Below are 20,182 nucleotides of genomic sequence, written 5' to 3' on the forward strand. Positions count from 1 at the left end.
GTTTCATTGTCCCACCTTAGAGCAGCTGCTAGGGTTTTCAGAATTAGTTTTACTAATAGTGTGGAAAGAAAGCATCTCTCTTTAGGACCATTTAGACTGTCTTCTATGCCTGGGCCTGTATCTCAGTTGGTGGAGTGTTTTCCTACTGCTCACAACGCTCTGTGTTTGATCCCCAGTGCCTTACAAACCAGGTGAATGCACCCCTGAGACCCCAGAACTGAGGGGTAAAACGGCTGGAGTATCACAAGTTCAAGGTCATCATTTGGCTACAGTTAGAATAGCAGGTCAGCCTGGGCTATATGAGACCCATTCTTAAAAACAAAACAATAATGATATTAGTAATAAACAATAGGATCATAAGTTAAGAAATGGCAGGAGGAGCCATGACGCTCCTGTTATTGTTTTTTTTTTTTTCCCCCTTAGTGTCAACTGGTTTACTGCTCCATGAAGTGAAATGTGGCTGCCTCCCCTCCTTCCATCTTAGTTAACTGGTCATCACTGTCATCATGGTGGAAAAAAATAACTGTACCCTTCCTTTTATATAAGCAAGATTTGCAGAAGGATTTTTTTTTTTTTCTGAGATAAGGTCTTGTGTTTCCTAGGCTGATCTCTAACTCATGGTTCCCCTGCCTCAACCCAACTTTCTGGGATCACAGACACACACCATCACACCTGACTCTCCTGGAGAGAATTTCTGGGATCACAGACACACACCATCACACCCGACTCTCCTGGAGAGAATTTCTGGGATCACAGACACACACCGTCACACCCGACTCTCCTGGAGAGAATTTCTGGGATCACAGACACACACCGTCACACCCGACTCTCCTGGAGAGAATTTCTGGGATCACAGACACACACCGTCACACCCGACTCTCCTGGAGAGAATTTCTGGGATCACAGACACACACCGTCACACCCGACTCTCCTGGAGAGAATTTCTGGGATCACAGACACACACCGTCACACCCGACTCTCCTGGAGAGAATTTCTGGGATCACAGACACACACCGTCACACCCGACTCTCCTGGAGAGAATTTCTGGGATCACAGACACACACCGTCACACCCGACTCTCCTGGAGAGAATTTCTGGGATCACAGACACACACCGTCACACCCGACTCTCCTGGAGAGAATTTCTGGGATCACAGACACACACCATCACACCCGACTCTCCTGGAGAGAATTTCTACACTCAAGTGTGTGCTCCTATTAATGAAGAATGTAGACTGGAAAGCACATTTGGAGGGGAAAGTAAGCCAGATTCCACAGGGATAAGCAAGATTCTAGGGGAAAGTAGCATGACTTTTCTAGAAAATGTCTTATGGCAGTTCCAGATCTTTCTTGAGATCTTTCTTGTTGTAAGCTACCCATTCTGTACTGAGAATCCCTTCCTCTCAGAGCCCAGGAATTAATTAATTAATGTGATGTTGGGAATTGACTTCAATGTGGGTTCAGGCTGAAGCAAGTGCTGCCCCCAGTTCCCTGGGATGCCATACTCTGACTATGATAGTCTTTGAATCATTGTCTACCATGAAATAATAAATGTCCCTTACCAGTCTACATGGCCCACACACTCCCTTTATCTACCTTTCCTTGCATCTCCACACTTGCAGTGCCGGCCTTTAAAATACACATCTGGGGCTTGGCAGATCTTTGAGGAAATACTGTTAAAGCCTTAGAAAATGTTGGCCGATCTCTTGCTCATGCAGATCTGTATATAAAGTCATGGTTTCCAGCCTACACTCTTTGAAATCTCCAGGATTGATCTCTGCCCATGTCTTTCTGACTCTGTCCCTATTTGCATCTCTGTCTGTCTCCCAGCTGTGCGTGCGTGCGTGTGTGTGTGTGTGTGTGTGTGTGTGTGCGCGTGTGTGTTACGTACATGTCTGTGTATGGATGCATGAGTCAATGTGTGAATGCTAAGACAGAGGCTGGAGGAAACCATCACTTGTCCTCCTTTATGGCTGTCCTTGAACCTGGAGCTTCTGTTTTTCTGCCAGGCTGGCAGCCAGCAAGCCACAGATGTGTCTCCAGCCACCACGGGTTACAGGCTTGTGAGACCACGCCCAGCTCATTACAAGAGTGCTAGGATCGGAACTCGTGTCCCTGTGGTTGCGCAGGTCTGCTGGTGCACCTCTCTAGGGTGACTCCTATGTAGCTGAAGTTGACCTTGAACTTCCGATCCTCCTGACTCTAGCTCTCAAGGGCTGGGATTATAAGCACGTGCCACCATGTCCAGTTTCTGTGGTGCTGGGCACTAAATGCAGGTCTTTTCAGCAAGCAAGGAGCTCTACCCAACTGAGCTCCAGCTCCACCAGGCTTTCTTGAGTGCTCTGAGGGGCTAAGCAGAAGCTTCAGGGTTCTGGGGTCCCCCTCTATGTCCCCCTCACACAATACCTGCATTTGTTTGATTCCAATCTTATAATTTTTGGAAAGGATTTTCTTTCTTTCTTTTTTATTTTAATTAGGTATTTTCTTCATTTACATTTCCAGTGCTATCCCAGAAGTTCCCTAGACCCTCCCCCCCAATCCCCTACCCACCCACTCCCACTTCTTGGCCCTGGCGTTCCCCTGTACTGGGGCATATAAAGTTTGCAAGACCAATGGGCCTCTTTCCACTGATGGCCGACTAGGCCATCTTCTGATACATATTCAGCTAGAAACACGAGCTCCGGGGAGTACTGGTTAGTTCATAATGTTGTTGGACCTATAGGGTTGCAGACCCCTTTAGCTCCTTGGGTACTTTCTCTAGCTCCTCCATTGGGGGTCCTGGGATCCATCCAATAGCTGACTGTGAAGGATTTTCTTTTTAAAATCTGTTTTTGCTTTTCAAAAGCAAAGGTTATAAAATTGTAAATATAGGGAAACAGAAACTCGGAAACTTGCATCTGAAAAGGGAAGGCCGGACTGTCATGAAATTAGCTGAAGAACTGCATTGTAAAATTAACAGGAATCTGAAGAAGACCGCGGGCTCTCCTGCCCCTCCCCCAGGGTGACCTAGAATAATCACCCTCCTTCCCTACATACACGTACAATTACAAAAACTCAGGCTTGCCTATTACTTTCCAATTACTGCTGGGACCAAAATGGAAATGTTGGCACTTCAGGGAATTGAAATTAATTGAAAGTAGACTTGAGTTAATCTCTACTTCAGTGTCCTTTGCTGAATGGGTCTTCAGTGCATATTTCTAATTTAGTAGAACAAGAACTTTCTGTGTTGGGGGAAGGGTGCCAAGGAAATATTTCCCCGAAACTTAAATAATTCATCAGAACAAAGCCTGCAGACACAATCAGAAAGGAAAGTCTATATAACCTCTGTGATGTCCAACAACTACTGAAGATATTGTGCGAAGCTTGCATTGGTTTTCATCTGTCCCTGTGTCGGCTAAAATCAACGTCACTTGATGATGAGTAACCCTGGCTTGTGTGTCATCATGTTTAATGCAGAGTCAGAAGCATTGTACTTGGTCATCAGTGGGCACAGTGTTTACCCCCAGTCATTTCCCACAGACTGAGCCTCACCTCAGTGCTTGCCCTCCCTACACAAGTAGTACCACCTCACATGGCGGTTAGTTTTCTAGTTTTCTGGGTTTAATTGCTTCGTGCCACAGCAACTACCCTTAAAAAAAATAGCACAGCAAAATAAATAAGTAAATGAAAAGTGATAAAGCATGGATTCCTTTGTGGACTCTGTGCTACTTGATTTCTGGTTTATGGTTGTTTTGTTTTGAGAGAGAAAAGATCTTGCCGCGAAGATCTGGCTGGCCTGGAATTCGACATGGGGCTCACGATGGCATCAAACTCAGAGCAGCCCTCTTGCCTCAGCCTCCCAATTACTTTTAGGTCTTTGAATAAAACAGATTAAGTAGATGATTTTAAAAAGCGAGGGAGCCTGACTGAGCAATGAGGGAAAGACTGAGGGAAAAGGAGAGGAGAAAGAACGGTTGGGGCACTGAGGCAGCTGGTAATGGTGCCTGCTACCAAGCCTCATGACCTGAGGTCCTGAAAACTAATTCCAACAATTTGTCCTCTGACCTTCACACAGTGTACCGTAGGTGCATGCTCCCCCCCCCCCCCCCACACACACACACACACATACACAAGGGAACTGTGACCGACAACTCAAAGAACACCGAACTGGGCTGACGAAATGCGGTGTGTACTTTCTGACAGATAACTTCACTTGTTTGTGTATTCTCAGACAGAGCCCCATTAAGTAGCCTCGATTAGCCATGAACTTGGAATTTTTCTCACTCAGCCAGCCTGTCACACCAACACACCTGACTCTAAGTAAAAGTTAGGTGGCAAGATGGGCTGCGTCCTAGACATTGGAGAATTGGTTCCTTTAAAAGCTGAAAAGAAGTTAAGCAGAACAAATATCTGTGGGAAGGACCAAAGGGAGGTAAGCCAGGTTCGGGGTCACACGCCTGCAATCTCAACCCTCTGGAGGCTGAAGCAGAAGGCTTTTTGAGTTCAAGGTCAGCTCAGGCAACATCACAACACTCTGAGAAGAGGAGGGGAGGGGAAGGGAAGTGAGAGGTAAGGAGGGGAGGATGGTGGGTGGGGTGGGGAGAAAAGGACGGTCAGTTATCGATCCTTTCAAATAAAGTCCAAATAATATCCTAGGAAAGTTTTAGGGATAGTAATGACTTCAAGTAGGATATATGTAAATCCCTGAGGTCATTTTAGGATTCTGATATGAAATCTACTCTAAGATGATGAATTATCATACATCTTAAATAAAATACCATAAACAACGTATAGTACTGTGACAAATATAATTTGCTCTAGAATATCTTTATAAATCTGTTCGTATAACTCAGTAATCAACATAATAAAAGAAAGCGAGAAGTATAACGGGACCCCTGGAGGTCACCTAATGAGCAAAAACAAATCTCACAGAGTGTAAGTACACGGGGTTTAAAACAACGATGTCATGAGGGCTGGAGAGATAGGTTAGCACTGGCTGGCTGTGCTTTCAGAGGACCCAGGATCAATTCCCAGGACCCACATGGTAGCTCAAGTCATGTGTAACTCCAGGCCCACGTAATCTGACTCCTTTTCTGGCTTCTGTGGGCATCAGGCACAGAATGAGTTACATAGACATTCATGCAGGCAAAGCACTCATACATGGGAATTTTTTTAATTCATAAATGAAGGTACCTCAAAGATAATGTGTTTTTTTTATGCCTATGTCAAAACTGAATCACCAAATATATAGCCAGCTTTGAATACACACCGGGCTCCTCGGAGAGAGCTCTCATCCTCCTCCCCGTGCCAACCACACTCCCCAAAGGGCTCCGGTGCTCCCCCCCAAAAAAATCTGAGAAAGCAATGTGAATTTTCACCCAGCAGACTGCGAGAAACATGGTATTTACTACAGATGCCATTCAAAATAATGATTAGGAGAGTCATTCAGGGGTCATGTGCGGGTCCTGGGTTTGTTGCCCAATACCAAAACTTAGTGGATAGATTGGCGAGGAAAACAAAACTATTTTATTCTATCAGCAGTGCAAAGTTCCCCTAAGAGAGAGCCTGCACCCAGCAACAGGCTTGAAGAACCAAGAGTCAGCAGGACTCCTAAACAATTCTCACCTCCCAAACCAACTCTGGTACGCCACCCCTGCCCTGGTGCGTCCAGAGCCAGCGGGAATCTAGAGAAAGCACTCAGAGCGGACCATTCCGTAGCTCGGGAGCACAGAGAATCTTCCTTACGTCAGAAAGTGAACTGGTAGCCGGGCGTGGTGGCGCACGCCTTTAATCCCAGCACTCGGGAGGCAGAGGCAGGCGGATTTCTGAGTTCGAGGCCAGCCTGGTCTACAAAGTGAGTTCCAGGACAGCCAGAGCTATACAGAGAAACCCTGTCTCGAAAAACCAAAAAAAAACAAAACCAAAACAAAACAAAACAAAACAAAAAGCAAAACAACAACAACAACAAAAAAAAAAAACAAGAAAGTGAACTGGCATTGGTCCTCTGAGCTACTCCATTGCCACGTTATTATCTTGCTTACTTGGGATTGGGTAATTTGGTTGAGTTGATGTGTCAAGACCTGGCAGGAAGAGAAGCTTAACGGCCTGCTCTCTCACGGCCAGTGCCTGCTCTGAGGTGAATGAGTACATGTTTAAGCCTCGTGTGAGATAACACAACTCATCAAAACTCAGGCCCTTCTTCCGCCCCCCCCCCCCCCGCCCTGTCTCTTGTTGTTGCTTGGTATTACCTGAGTGTGTCAGAGTGGCTTTTGATAGCCTGGGTATTTCCTGAGCTGTGGTTCTGGCGGGAAGGTGTTCTGTGGCTCTTCCTACCCTGACTAGATTTTCTTCCGTCTCTGTCTCTCAAACATGTTGCCTAGCTGGACTCAGCTAAGCAGAAGCCTCTCAGGGGCTCTCAGCGAGAGGGGAAGCTCACGCCTTTCCTTCCAGCCCATGGGAGATCTCTGTGAGTTCAAGGCCAACCTAATCTATATAGCAGATTTCCGACCAGCCAGGGCTACATAGTGGGACTCTATTACAAACAAACAAACAAACCATCAATTTAAATAAAAAACAGTGACATTCATCGCACCTGGTAAGGCCACCTGCAAGTGAAGAAGAACAACTAAAGACCCTTTATATTCAGTGGGACAGTCCTGGCCTCCAGAGAAAGTTCCCTCCAGCCAGGAAAAGCCTGTTTGCAGAGACAGGGGTGGAGATCAATTGGGGGAAACTAAGTACTCAGTCAGTCATCCTGGGGAATTACCCCATCTGCTGAAGCAGAGAAATTTTAGGTCTCGCAAGTCCCAAATGAGGTGGCTGAGTCCATGCACTTTGTAAAATAGCTCATCAGTCGCCAGGGCCTATTTTAGGTGACAGGGGAAAGCAGGTTATTGCTGCCTCTCCTGGGAGAAGGTTTTTCATCACTCCGATAAAACGACATCCAATTTGGATCTATCTGCCTTTGGCACTTTGGGGGCTGCTAGGAAAACAGTAAAATGCAGTCTTCAGAGTGAGTGTACCTTCCCACCATTGCCCAAGTGAGCAGACTCCAGAGGTTGGGAATCAGAGACAAAGTTTGGAAAATGTCTAACTTCAGAAACATGGGTCATAGTCAGTACCCTGAGGGCCAGTGATACCCTGTGGCCACTAACACTGTAACCTCATCCCTCAGAGTCCTCGTCTACAAGCCATGTGCAGGTCACCTAAAGATCTCAGTCCTTACAGGTCCCTGCCTGAACCCCCAGCCTCAGGCAACTCAAGTCCTGCTCACCCCCAAAGGGCAGCTATCCCCCATGGCCTCCAAGAAGTGGATCGTGCACATTTTTGTTTGTTTTGTGAAGCCGGATCTCTAGTAGCCCAAGCTCTCTGTGAGGTGGAGGATGGCATTGGGCTGAACTGGTGATCCCCCTGCCTCTGCTTCCTAAGTGCTGGGATTATATTATAAACCACCACCTTTCTTTTTATGCAGTGCCAGGGTTAAGTGCACGCTTGACAAGCCCGCTACCAACTCTACCCTAACCCTGCCTCGTGGTTAACTGTCACCTCTCCTTACTAACTCATCATTCTTAGAACCCAGTGGCACAGACTTAAATATAAAACAGTCCTTATCTTAGACAGGCTCAGCTAACCTTGGCTAAGCTCCAACTTGTTACATAGCCCTGGAACTTCTGCTCTTCCTGCCTCTACTTCCTGAGTGCTGAGTTTATCCACACCTCACCAAGCTTACATTTTCTTGATCAATGACCAGTGTGTATTTTCTTCATTACTTTTATTATTTTATATTTTCATCTTATTTCATGTATGATTTCCCCTGCCCCAGACTAAGACCAACTGAATCCAACCGATTCTTTTTTAGAGAATGGGGAAGACTTGACACATTGGTACAAGCCACAATGGTAGACTTGACCTATAAGGAATACTCCTGGCTAAGCCTCCTGAGTACTAAGAATACAGGCACGCACTCCACACCAGACTATAGCCAAATGCACACCTATCTTACAGTTAGTTGGCTGTGTTAGGAACAAAGAGAAGAGGACAGCCCTTCTATCAAGAGTCCAGAACAAGGACAGACAAACTCTATCAAGTTGTCCTCTGACCCCCACGTGTGTGTCTTCTGTCCTCCTTGCCCCATATAAATAAGTAATGACTGTAATGACCAAAGGCAAAGGGGGCCCAGACCTGAGCCAGGTGTGACATGAAGCCTTGGGAGGCTGAGGCATGGTGGAAAGTTCCAGGCCACCCTAGGTTACATAGTGAGACCTTTTCTCAAGTAACGCTGTAATACGTGGCGGCTAGATATGTTCAAATTCCTCAGTGTCTTGTTTTAATTTCCTGATTTGGAACAAGTTAGGACACAAATTAGTAAACAATAGGACAGCGGGCACAGTAGCACACACCTGTTGGCTCACCTAACTCCGGGAATTCAAGGCCAGCCTGGGAAACATGAGACCCTGACTCTAAAAGTGAGTAAAGCGCTCCACCCTCTCCCTCCTCACTGAAGTATATATTTCTTGTCTCTCAGAAAGTTGGAAAGAAATCCTATTCAAAGACCCTATGACTCTAAAACGCTGAGGCTCATTTAGCAGGGCTTCTCCGAGCATTGCTCAGTGCCCCCATTAGTCCTCTCTCTGTGTCTCTGTCTCTGTCTGTGTGTGTGTGTCCCTCTCTCTGTCTCTCTCTCTCTATCTTTCACTGTCTCCTGTAGATCAGGCTACCCTTGAACTCATTGCGTAGGTCCAGGATGACCTAATTCCTGCCTTTCCTTCCCACATCACCCATGCTGGGATTGTAGGCATGGGCCACCACGGCTGCCTTTTTGAAACCTATTAAGTGTATGGTAACTCCTAATCATAAAAAAATTAAATAAACACATGGGTGCAACACATTTGGAAAATCATTGCCGTGTTAAGAATACTTGTATTCGTAGAAACAGAGGCGCTTGCTCTTTGATAACTCAGGAGCATAAAGGGTGAGGAAAGATGAATTCAGGCCCTTCTTTACCCCCATTAATGCTCATTTCCTCTGTCTTGACAACTTTAGAAACTACTACATACTAAAGATCTTAAAAGATCTATAGTTTCTGTTTAAAGGTCACTTTAACTGAAATAGGTCCTGGTTGTTTCTTTATTCGATCTCCTATGGCATTTAGTATCAAGTGTGAACAGTAAGTACCAATTTCTTGCTGATCACCTTGGATCCCCAGAGTTCCATCTCAGGAGGGCTTCAACACTTTGCTTACTCTGCATTCTGCAAGATCTCAGTCAGGGTCTGGTACATATTCTGAAGAAATAGGTAACGAATGAATGAACTCAAAAAGATCAGCTCAACTTTTTAAAAAAGTTTTCAATGACTTCACCAAATATTAATGTCCTACTTTGAAAAGAAAAGAAAAAAAAAAAAAGATTGCTGAGAGTGACATTTTTTTCTCCAGATAGAGCCATTAAAAGATCTAATGTCCCCTCTTAGTCTCACTGAAGAGGAAGAAGCTGAGGTTTCAAGTACTGAAGATCTGGATTAAAATCCCAGGCCCTCCATCCTGTCTCTGTGCTTGGCTCAGGCGCAGTATTCATCTGAATAGCTGGCTGAGCTGGGGAAACTGTTTAACCTCCCCAAGCCTGACTGGCTTAGGCTCTGGCGTTAAGTCTCCAGCAGAGGTGTTCACTGTGCTTCACAGTTTTGCCTAGAACAATGGCTGCTGGAAGGTCAGCTCCTGCCTGAGGTCAACAGAGATAAAGGAGACGCTGAAGGTTGCTGTGTTCTCCTGAGGAGCTACGTACTATGCCTTACAGGTTAAAGGCCACACATTATACTTCTATGGTCCAAAGCACCAAGCTTAGGAAAGGCCTTCCAGTTGTTGGTTACTACTGTAAGAGCAAAAGTGGGGCGGTTCAACGTCAGTGCAGTTGACACCGGAGAGGAAACCCCCAACATCCCAGGCGCTTGGTGACCACTGGCCTATACAAGATGAGGGCTGGCTTGGGTGCCAGTCAGAGGTACTCATCAGCCCTTGAAGGAGGCTGGGGTGGGAGAAATCAAGGATTGGAAGGGGAGTTTAGTATGATTTGGGGGTGTACTAGATACATGCTTGAAAAGAAACAGGTAGACACCAAAAGACTTGTAAAACTGAGTCTGGTTTCCTTAGGGACTTTGGTTGTGTGGCGCGGTATAGCCAGTGCTGGACCACAGTTGCTCCTAGGCAGAAAGTTGAACACTGCCATTGGAAGAGTGGTGGGAGGTCCTTCCTTGACCTTGGGTAGTGTGATCCAGCTCTGCCTCAGCCTCTTAATTATAGGTACCACATAGCTTAATTATAGGTACAATATCGCTACCACAGAGCTTAAGTTTTTAATGTTTACTTATTTACTTTTAAATACTTTTAATCTTTGACAATTTCATACATGTCTATAATAGATTTTTATTATATTCACCCTCTTACACTCTCTTACTCTTTTAAAGTTTGTTTGTTTGTTTGTTTGTTTGTTTGTTTGTTTGTTTGTTTTTGAGACAGGGTTTCTCTGTATAGCCCTGGCTGTCTCAGAACTCACTTTGTAGACCAGGCTGGCCTCGAACTCAGAAATCTGCCTGCCTCTGCCTCCCAAGTGCTAGGATTAAAGGTGTGCCGCACCACGCCTGGCTTTTTTATAAATTTCTTTTAAAGTTTTTAATTGGTCAATTAGAATTGTTTCATATTGGCATATGCTTTTAGGTACAGTGTAATGTTATCATACTTGAATATAATGTGGACTGGTTACTCAAGCTAATTAACATATTCACTGTCTCATATATTTATCATTGTTTATGGAAGGAACATTTGAAATTAATCCTTAACAATTTAGAGATAAATAGTATGTTATTCACTGTGGTCACTTTGCTTTGCAATAGGTCTTTCTAAAAAAATATCAAAATAAAACAAACCATTTGGTCCTCCTGTCAGAAACCTGCACACTTTGACCAGCGTCCTCCAGTGGAGCTCCTTACCACCCACCCCTAGGCTCAGCCAACACCACTGTCCTCTGTGAGCTTGACCTTGTAAGAGAGATCATGCAGTAGTGCTTGTCTGAATCTTGCTCATTTCACAGAGCTCAACATCGTATTATCCTAGGGTGCTAGGTTTGAAGCCTGAGGATAGAGCATCTCCTTCAATTTTAAGACATTTCTAATTACCATATACTATAGATGCTTTGGTATTTGTTGTGTGTGTGAGCACAGATGGACGGATGCGTGGACATGTGGGTGCATGTGGCTGTGGTGGTCAAAAGTTGGCATCTTCTTCAGCTGCTTTCCACTTTACTTTTTGAAACAGACTTTTCACTGACTCCCAAGCTCACTGGTTGCTGGCAGTGTCTGGCCAGTGAGCCCCAGGGATCCTCCTGTCTCCATTCCCCAGCACTGGGATCATAGGTGACCACCACCAAGTCTGGGTTCTTACATGGCATCTGTAGATCCAAATTCACGTGCCCACACTTGTATAGCAAGCACTCTACCCACTGAGCCATGTCTCTAACCTGAAATGTTCAGACATTTTGAAATTTGCTTGTGTTTTGAAGATAAATATATTTATGTCATTCATTCATATTCCAGTCACAGGGAGAGCCTCTCAATGGATATTTATTTTTATGTTTAATAATTTCTTTCCCTAAAGAAAGCCACACAGAGTTGTATTTGTTCATATAAATGGCAAAGAGACTTGTTCTTTTTATTTCATAATTAATGGGCTGGAAAATGAAAACTGTGGGAGGAGGGGCTACAGTAGAATCAATGGCTTTTCACCTAAATTGTAATTTTGTTTTTAAAAAATTTCACTTTTCAAATATATAAACTGGAAGTGTTGCACAGAACGACTATTTGCTAAAGAACAAATGCTCCTGTGTATTTAAAAATATAAACACCAAGAATGGTGGTACACATCTGTAAACCCAGTACTCAGGAGGCTGAGGCAGGAGAGTCAGGAGTTCAAGGTCAGCCTAGACAACTTGAAACTGTGTCTTAAACAAAAACACAATAAAAAAGGGAAGAAAAGATATAGGACATGTACATATTAATATGTACACTATATACAAGTTTAGTTTTTGAAGCCTTTATGGCACCTAAGAAAAATGTAAATTAATAATAGTAATTTATTATTTATCTAGCAAAGTGTCCTTGGAACTTTATGAAGCCAGCAGCAAGAAGTAGAGGGTGAGACCAATATTAGAGGTTTAGTTAGGTATGTAAGCGCAGACAAACAGAAATGAACCAGGTAGGCCATTCTATGTAAACCCTGCTTTACAAAGGAAGTTACAAAAAGAATTATACAAGGAGCACAGCTCATGCTGAACTGTGGAGGACTTACGCCACTGTACTCGTTCTTGCTGGCTGCAAATGACTCATCTAGAGCTGCAGGACACAGAAGGAGGGAGAGGAACAGACTCAGGGGTGAGCCAGCCACCTTCAAGGGCTGACTTCAACCTGATCATGCGTGCGCTCCTGAAGCCCACTTGATTTGGGCAATGTTTCTTTTATGTAACAGGTTATTTAGTCAGTCATCCCAGCCTGAGTTAATGCAATTTATCTTCTTTTAACTTTTATTATTTTCTTCTTGTGTAGTTCTGGGGATTGGACCCAGGGCCTTGTACATGCTAGATAAGCCCTTTACCATGGAGATACAGCCTCAACCCTGGCATCCTTTGGGATTAAGGTCATCTCTTGGTACACAAATTTGAGGCTGGTTTTAGATATCTAAGTCCCTGTCTCAAAAACCCAAAGCCAGGGCCAGAGAGGTCCTCAAGTCTCGTGAGGGACTCATGGAAGAAAGAGAAAACTGGCTTCCACCAAGTTGCCGTCTGGCCTCACATACACCTTGGTGCACACACCAAAATCTTAATTCTTAAAAACCAAAGGTGTCATGGATCCATGTCCTCTCTGGTCTCTGGGTTCTGTGAATGCTACCCAACCCTCCACCTCACTGGGTTCTACCCTGGAACTGGGCTAGCTCTGGAACTTCTAGAGTCCCTCTCTCCCGGATTTCACGACCTGTCCCACTAGAGCTGGCTCTACTTTTGCTGTTGTTTTTTCTGTTTGGTTTGGTTTGTTACGTTAGGGTTGCATGAAGCTCAGGCTGGCTTTGAACTCCTGGGCCTCTGCCTCCACTCCCCAGATGCTACAATTATAGACAGGCACCACCATACCTGGAAAATGCCACTTTTCTAGGTTGCCATAGCATCTGTCCACATTCCTATGATGATACTTATATAATTAAATGTTTCACGTTTAGATGAGGGCTTCGGATAAGTGAGGGTGCCCACAAATCTCCTGAATTATAGGCAAAATTTTAAGTAGATTCATTTCTTCTGGGGAAAGGATTGAGAGCTCACATCAGTCTATCAAAGGAGTTCAAAATTATTCCCTCAAAAATAAACGAGGTGCAACCACGTTAGAGAGTACACAAGTCCCTGGGAAACACAGTGAGTTCCATTCCTGAGAGTTTCTGTTTGAAGATGACCCCTGTTTGCTGAATGAGAAAGGTCTGAATGCTTATTATTTATTCTAGTATAAATATATCACAAATCCACCTCTTCTACTCATGGTTTTCTTTTTCCTCACTCTCATGGTGACCCCTCTGCCTTAGCTTTCTGAGTGCTGTGATTGCAAGCATGCGCTTCCACCACACTGCATACAGCAAAGACAGGCAAGGACTTAGAGCAAAGCCCTGAGTCTCACAGGATGGGCGAGAGGTGGGAAGGCCTCTCAAGCCTTATTTACTCCTCTGCTTCCTTACGTCTGTCTGTCTGCTTCTCAGAATGTCTTTGCTTCTACAGTTGTTAACTTACGGGTGGCACACATGCCACTGCACACATGTGAAGGTCAGAGAACAAGTTATGAGAGTTGGTTCGTTCCCCCTCTACCGTATGGGTCGTGGAGGTTGGACTCAGGACATCAACCTCGGTAGCAAGTGCTACCCACCAGTTGCCTTACTGACACAAGTCTGAGATAATGATGAGCACTTGATAGTTTTTAATTTTTCAAAAGAGCTTCTAAACTGTGATTTTATAACTATTTATCTCAAATTACTTTATTATTCTATATATATGACTGTTTTAACTGTATATATGTTGTCCACCACGTGTGTACAGTGCCCACAAAGGCCAGGAAAAGGTGTCAGATCTCCCAGAACTAGAGTTACAGATGGTTGGAAGCTGTTGTGTGGATTCTGGGAATCACAGCTGGGTCCTCTGGAAAAGCAGCCAATGCTCTTAACTGCTGAACCATCCATCTTTCCCTTTAAAGACAGGTTCTTACTCTACATAGCTCAGGCTGATTGAGAATTCACTAAGTAGTCCAGGCTGGCCTTGAACTCTCAGCAGTCTCCTGAGTATTCTGAGTGCTGATGGGCTTACACACTGGTGGGACATTTTCCTAAGTATGACAGGCATATTTCAAATCTTAGCTCTTCGATTCATTTAGTTTTGTGATCCCGGGGAGGTAAGTAATCTTTGGATTAGGCACATAGGCTGGCAAGCACAGGGATCTGGGTTCAGATACCCAGCACCACTCCCAAAGCCATCTGTCACTCCAGCGCTAAGAAGGGATGGAGACAGGCAGGTCTTGGGAGCCTGCTGGCCAGCCAGCCTAACTGAAACTGTGATCACCATGCTCAGTGAGAGTCCCTGTCTCAAAAACTAAGGTGGAGAGTGACAGGGAAGAGGTCTGAGGTTGGCTTCTGGCCTTATACATCCACACTGGCAAATGCAACTGCACATGCGTGTGCTTTGCACACATGCACCCCACAGCTCACACACAAAATGAAAATTCAAAATACAAATTCACTAACCTTGGTAAGCCTGTTTCCTCAACTGTAAATGGACACTGCACAAGCTGTCTAGTCTAGTCCATATGGTTATGATGTGACAAAGCCAGAATAAACAGGGACTCAGCATATTAGTTCAGTGTTATCTTTCCAGAGAACTTTTTTGTAATCCCCCAATTATCCCAAATAGAGATCAACAGTTTATTGATTAAAACAGTTCATTCCTCATCAATATTGTCAGTTAGCATTCATACATATAGTAAGAATCTGAAGTAACATGGTTGTTCATAAAGTGGCTATTATTTCTGGCTTCTACCTATGGAAATTCTTATTTGGTTGACAGTTGTTCAGAGGCTTACAAAACTCTCCCACTCCATTTTCTGTAGCATGCTTCTATTTCCGGAAGGATCACTGCTCCCACTAAAAACAAGGTCTGTGTGGTTTTCACTCACCTCGCGCCCCGTCTCCAGCAGGAGACATCACATCAGGTTTTGGAAGTCTTCTTTCTGATTACTCTAGAGGGTCTATAAAAGACAAAATGCTGTTGGCAATGACAACTACCTTACATTCTATACCATCTTTTCCACATATAATTGTGTAATGTTATCAGATTGTATTTTTATTTCCCTGTTAAAATTCTCTAATTGTTCCAACCCATGCTGAGAAAAAAAATCAAGTGCCTGTGTCCCTTCCCTTTAGAGTGTTTCCCTTTGGGGTGACTGTAAAATGAACTCCTGTGCACAGGACTCTAGCTAGACTACTCCAGCATGACTTAGCTTTGCTCCGTCAGGAGTTCAGAGCAGTTGATCTGACTGTACAGTCCAGGGATGCTTTCTCAGTATCCTACACCGAAGAAAGCATCCCATACCAAAGTCTCTAGAAGCTGTCTCAAGGGACAAGTGAAATGGGTTTTTAAGAAGTTTTTCCATAGAGGGCTAATTGAGAAACACTCTGTGATGTGTGTGCTTTTGCTAGCAAGTGGCAGGTCCAAGCCAGCTGCTGATTTTTAAAGCTTTTGTCCTTTGAAGCTCTGGGACAACTTAGCTGCTCACTCCACCCACATGAAAGTAGTCAGGAGGCTAGCACACTCAGCTGGCCTGAGGCTTAGGGCCATGCAGGCTGGAAGGAGGGAGAAGAACAGGACAGGGACACCATGACTCAGTCACCTTTCTCATTTTGTCCCGTCCCGTCCTTCAATCTCAGTGGATCTGGGTTCACGGCCGGCTTGGCTTGCCCTTTTTCGTTTTCCTTTAACCTTGCGATACTTTTTTCTTAAGATATTGGCTTCCTACATGATGCTGCGCTTTATTCTAGAGGCATAAAAGTGGCAATGCCAAGCCTGATATCACATCCATCACACTGCTAGTTGGCACCCAGAACTGATCCATCTTTGCCCAACCTCTTGTTACCTTAATAACCGCATTGAATGATCCTATTCCCCTTTCGCCCTCATAAGCTTAGCTGTAGCCTTGAGTCAAGGTTTTTATGCACGGGGATAGATGAAATAGTGTGGCTTCCTGTTAAAAGAGAAACACCCCTTATCTTCCCACTCTCCTGCCTGCTAGTTGAATACCAATGCGGAGTGCAGCCCCGATCATGTTTTTGAACTAAAAGGCACGGGCCAAGAATAAGCAACACAGAGGAACCCGAGTCTCGCATCAGCGTAACTAATCCAACAGCTCTGGACTGCGTGACTCACCATCTTTGCTTGCTTATGGTTTTAGGAATACGAGAAAGAAGCGTCTTGTTTAAAGCCCTATTATCTTGACTTTCCCCATCGCAGACAAATGGTCCCACTCCTTACTGTATGATAGCCCCTAGGGAATGATGTAGAAGCAAGAACTGTTTTAATTCTGGAACATACCCTTGGAGACTGTACTTTCTACTTACTGATGATAAATGACTCACTCTTTAGTACTCTCTCTGGTGTCCCTCCTGTCCCCTCCAGCCCCTCCAGTACCCTCCTGTCCCCTCCAGCCCCCTCCTGTCCTCTCCAGCCCCTCCTATCCCTTCCTGTCCCCTCCAGCCCCCTCCAACCCCTCCTGTCCCTTCCAACCCCTCCTGTCCCCTCCAGCCCCTCCTGTCCCCTCCAGCCCCTCCTGTCTCCTCCAGCCCCCTCTAGCCCCCTCTAGCCCCTTCAGCCCCTCCTGCCCCTCCAGCCCCCTTCAACCCCTCCAGCCCCTCCTGTCCCCCCCCAACCCCTCCTGTCCCCTCCAACCCCTTCTGTCCCCTCCAACCCCTCCTGTCCCCTCCAGCCCCTCCTGTCCCCTCCAGCCCCCTCCAACCCCTCCTGCCCCCTCCAACCCCTTCCTATCCCCCCAACCCCTCCTGTCCCCTTCAACCCCTTCTGTCCCCTCCAGCCCCTCCTGTCCTCTCCTGTCCTCTCCTGTCCCCTCCAGCCCCCTCCAGCCTCCCCTTTTTTCTTCTCCCTGCTCATTGCTCATAGTTTACCATTTGAGCTCTCCAGCTAGGAACTTCAGCCACTCTTTGAGGAAGAAAGAAAGCTTGGCTAAAATTAGGATTTCTGATTCTTTGTGGATTATAGGGAAACAGTATTTATTTAACCCATGTAGTGTAAAAGGCATGTGCTTGGTGGTGAGGGATGCTTTTTAAAATGATGCTCTTGCTGCAAGGAGCCTGCAGTCTAACAGCGAAAAATGAGCCACACAAATAACCTGGACCCACAGTGCAGTGCGAAAAGTGGAGTGAGCTCAGAGGACAAAGGGCGGTCCCGGCTTCACGGAGACAGACAGGCTTTGAGCTGAGCTTTGCAGGAAATGGTAAAACACTAACTCACAACAGAACACAGGTGGAGGTGGACGAGGATCCTAGGGAGCCTGTAAGTAGAGGGTGAGTCTGGACTGACAGACTGGGGACAGATGGACAGACATGAACACCTTCTTTGGAGGCTGGCACGCACTGAAGAGAGTAGTCGCTGAGGTTTTCAAGCATCTGCAACAGGCCAGGCTTTGGGTAGGCAATGACTTAAAGACTATCCAGAAAAGCCAGCTGCAGAGAGGCCAGGGAGGGAGGCCCCTTTACTAACTCAGTGAAAGATAACCATGGCCTGGATTTTAAAAGCCACTCTTAGGAAAGGAGGACACAGATGGAAGTGGCTGCCAATGGTTCCTACATGAGCCGAATGTCTTGCTTAGCTTAAGAAAATGAATTGGTGAGACAATGCCGGGGCCTAGCAAACACAGAAGTGGATGCTCACAGTCAGCTATTGGATGGATCACAGGGCCCCCAATGGAGGAGCTAGAGAAAGTACCCAAGGAGCTAAAGGGAACTGCAACCCCATAGGTGGATCATTATTATGAACTAACCAGTACCCCAGAGCTCTTGACTCTAGCTGCATATGTATCAAAAGATGGCCTAGTAGGCCATCACTGGAAAGAGAGGCCCATTGGACTTGCCAACTTTATATGCCCCAGTACAGGGGAATGCCAGGGCCAAGGGGTGGGGGTGGGTGGGTGGGGGACTGGGGGGGGGAGTGTATTGGGGACTTTTTGGATAGCATTGAAAATGTAATTGAGGAAATTACCTAATTAAAAAAAGAAAGAAAGAAAGAAAGAAAGAAAGAGAATGAATTGGACTCACAGATTCAGAGGTAAAAAATATAACCGTAACAGATTTTACAAAATTAAACGACTGGAACTGAGAAACTAAAACTTGACCATTCTGTAATAATGAACTTGTTGTGTGCACAATATTAATAGAACCTTAACTCTATTTTTGCCAGATGTCATTTAGAAATGCATTGGCTATGCTAAGAGATAGGAAAGGTGGCCACAAACAATCTTCAGATAGACAGCATTGCTGGGTATGGTGATGCACGCTTATAATCCTGACTCTCAGGAGGCTGAGACAAGAAGATCTACACAAATTAGAGACCAGCCTGGGCTACACAGGGAATTCAAGTCCAGGGTGGGATACATAGGAAAAGCCTTCCTTCCTTCCCCCCAGTGCAAGAAAGAAACACAGTTAGGGCTGGGGTCATAGCTAAATGATAAAATGTTTACTGAGTATGTGCAGTGCCCTGGGTTTATCCACCAGCACTGGAAAAGGGATTGGTAGAGGGGTTTCAAAAAATATGGCCATCAGTTAAATAGTGGCAGGGTATTTTACACTGCACAGTTCTCTCTCATCTTCTCTCTCTCTCTCTCTCTCTCTCTCTCTCTCTCTCTCTCTCTCTCTCTCTCTCTCTCTCTCTTTTGTCAACGTGTAGCCCAGGCTGGCCTTAAACATATGCTAACCCTGCCTTAGTTCCCCCAGTGTTCTGATTACAAGGATGCATCACCAGGCTGGTTTAAGGTCCTTCCACATCTCACAAGCTATCTCTATATACATCTTTACAGACCATCTTTAATCATCCCACATTCCATAAGAAGTTAGAGGGGAGGAGACTCTCTAGAGAGTATGAAAATTTTGTAATATTTGTTTCTTTGTTGCTCACTAAAACCATGCCAGGATAGCCTGAGGCAACGTGAAAAGGGCTTGGCATTAAGTAGGACCCAAAGACAAATCCAAGACAGGTATCCCCTCATCTCAGGAAAAGTCCTAGAGATGTCTTCAGATGAACAAACTCAAGCATCTGACAGCAGCCACCCTTTACATGTCTGACTATTCTAGGAAGATCACGTCTTCATCAACAAGGCAGGAACCAGCGAGACCCAACTCTCTGAGCTATGGAGCAGAACAAAGTCCTGTATAATCCTGAGCAGGGTACCCTCTGTTTAGCTCATCTTATTTGGGGCACGGAGCCTCAGAAACAAAATGATGTTCCTTTTCATCAGCGGCTCCTGGAGCTTTCTCCAGAGGCACGAGTGATTAATCAAGTCCCAGGGGCCTGACGGTAGCAGTGAGAGACGCAGCAGTGAGAGATGTGTTCGGTTAAACTGGACTCCTGTCTTAAGCAAATTGGGTGGCTGGGGGAAAGGGTCTAAAAGAGAACAGAATGGTAATGTGACCCTACCCCTGAAAATAGAATCATTCTCTTAATGATTTTTACATTTTATAGCACTCCGGAAACTAAGAAAACTGTTAGACAAATTAATTATACTCTTGTCCTAAATTCAAAACCAACTGTTCTTTTAAAAGAGCCATGGTGCCCTGTACCTGTAATCCCAACACTTAGGGAAGGTGGAGCAGAAAGATCAGAAGTTCAAGGTTCTGGCTGTCTATACATAGCTTGAGGTCGGCCTGGAATACAAGAGACCTTATCTCAAGAACCAACTAAATACCCAGTGTTCTTCATCTGGGGCGTGGACTATCTAGAAACCTGAAATTGCATGTAAAAATGTTTCAGTTTACTTATTTTTTTTTTATAAAGCTAGAAAGACTACTTTCCAAAGATCCTTGAAGCCCATTTTTGCTCCCCCAAAAGGTGAGAATTCCTGTTTGTAAGGAAGCAGCA

The 20,182-nt window shown here is 45.2% G+C and overlaps 1 protein-coding gene across 11 annotated transcripts in view; it reads right to left on the reverse strand.

Moving 5' to 3' along the window:
- Positions 1 to 20,182, reverse strand: part of Arhgef33 (Rho guanine nucleotide exchange factor 33) — a 112,481-nt gene that overhangs the window by 90,686 nt on the left and 1,613 nt on the right. For 10 of the 11 annotated variants that reach the window (XM_085832721.1, XM_085832718.1, XM_085832719.1 and 7 more), the window contains exon 2: positions 15,219 to 15,290. The exons of the other annotated variant lie outside the window; for it this stretch is intronic. The gene's annotated coding sequence lies outside the window, so the exon portion shown is untranslated. The remainder of the gene's footprint in view (positions 1 to 15,218; positions 15,291 to 20,182) is intronic. 11 annotated transcript variants of the gene reach the window in all.

Source organism: Mus caroli, unplaced genomic scaffold (assembly GCF_978045245.1).
Source record: "Mus caroli unplaced genomic scaffold, Mus_caroli_1 scaffold_18, whole genome shotgun sequence".
Lineage (NCBI taxonomy): Eukaryota > Metazoa > Chordata > Mammalia > Rodentia > Muridae > Mus > Mus caroli.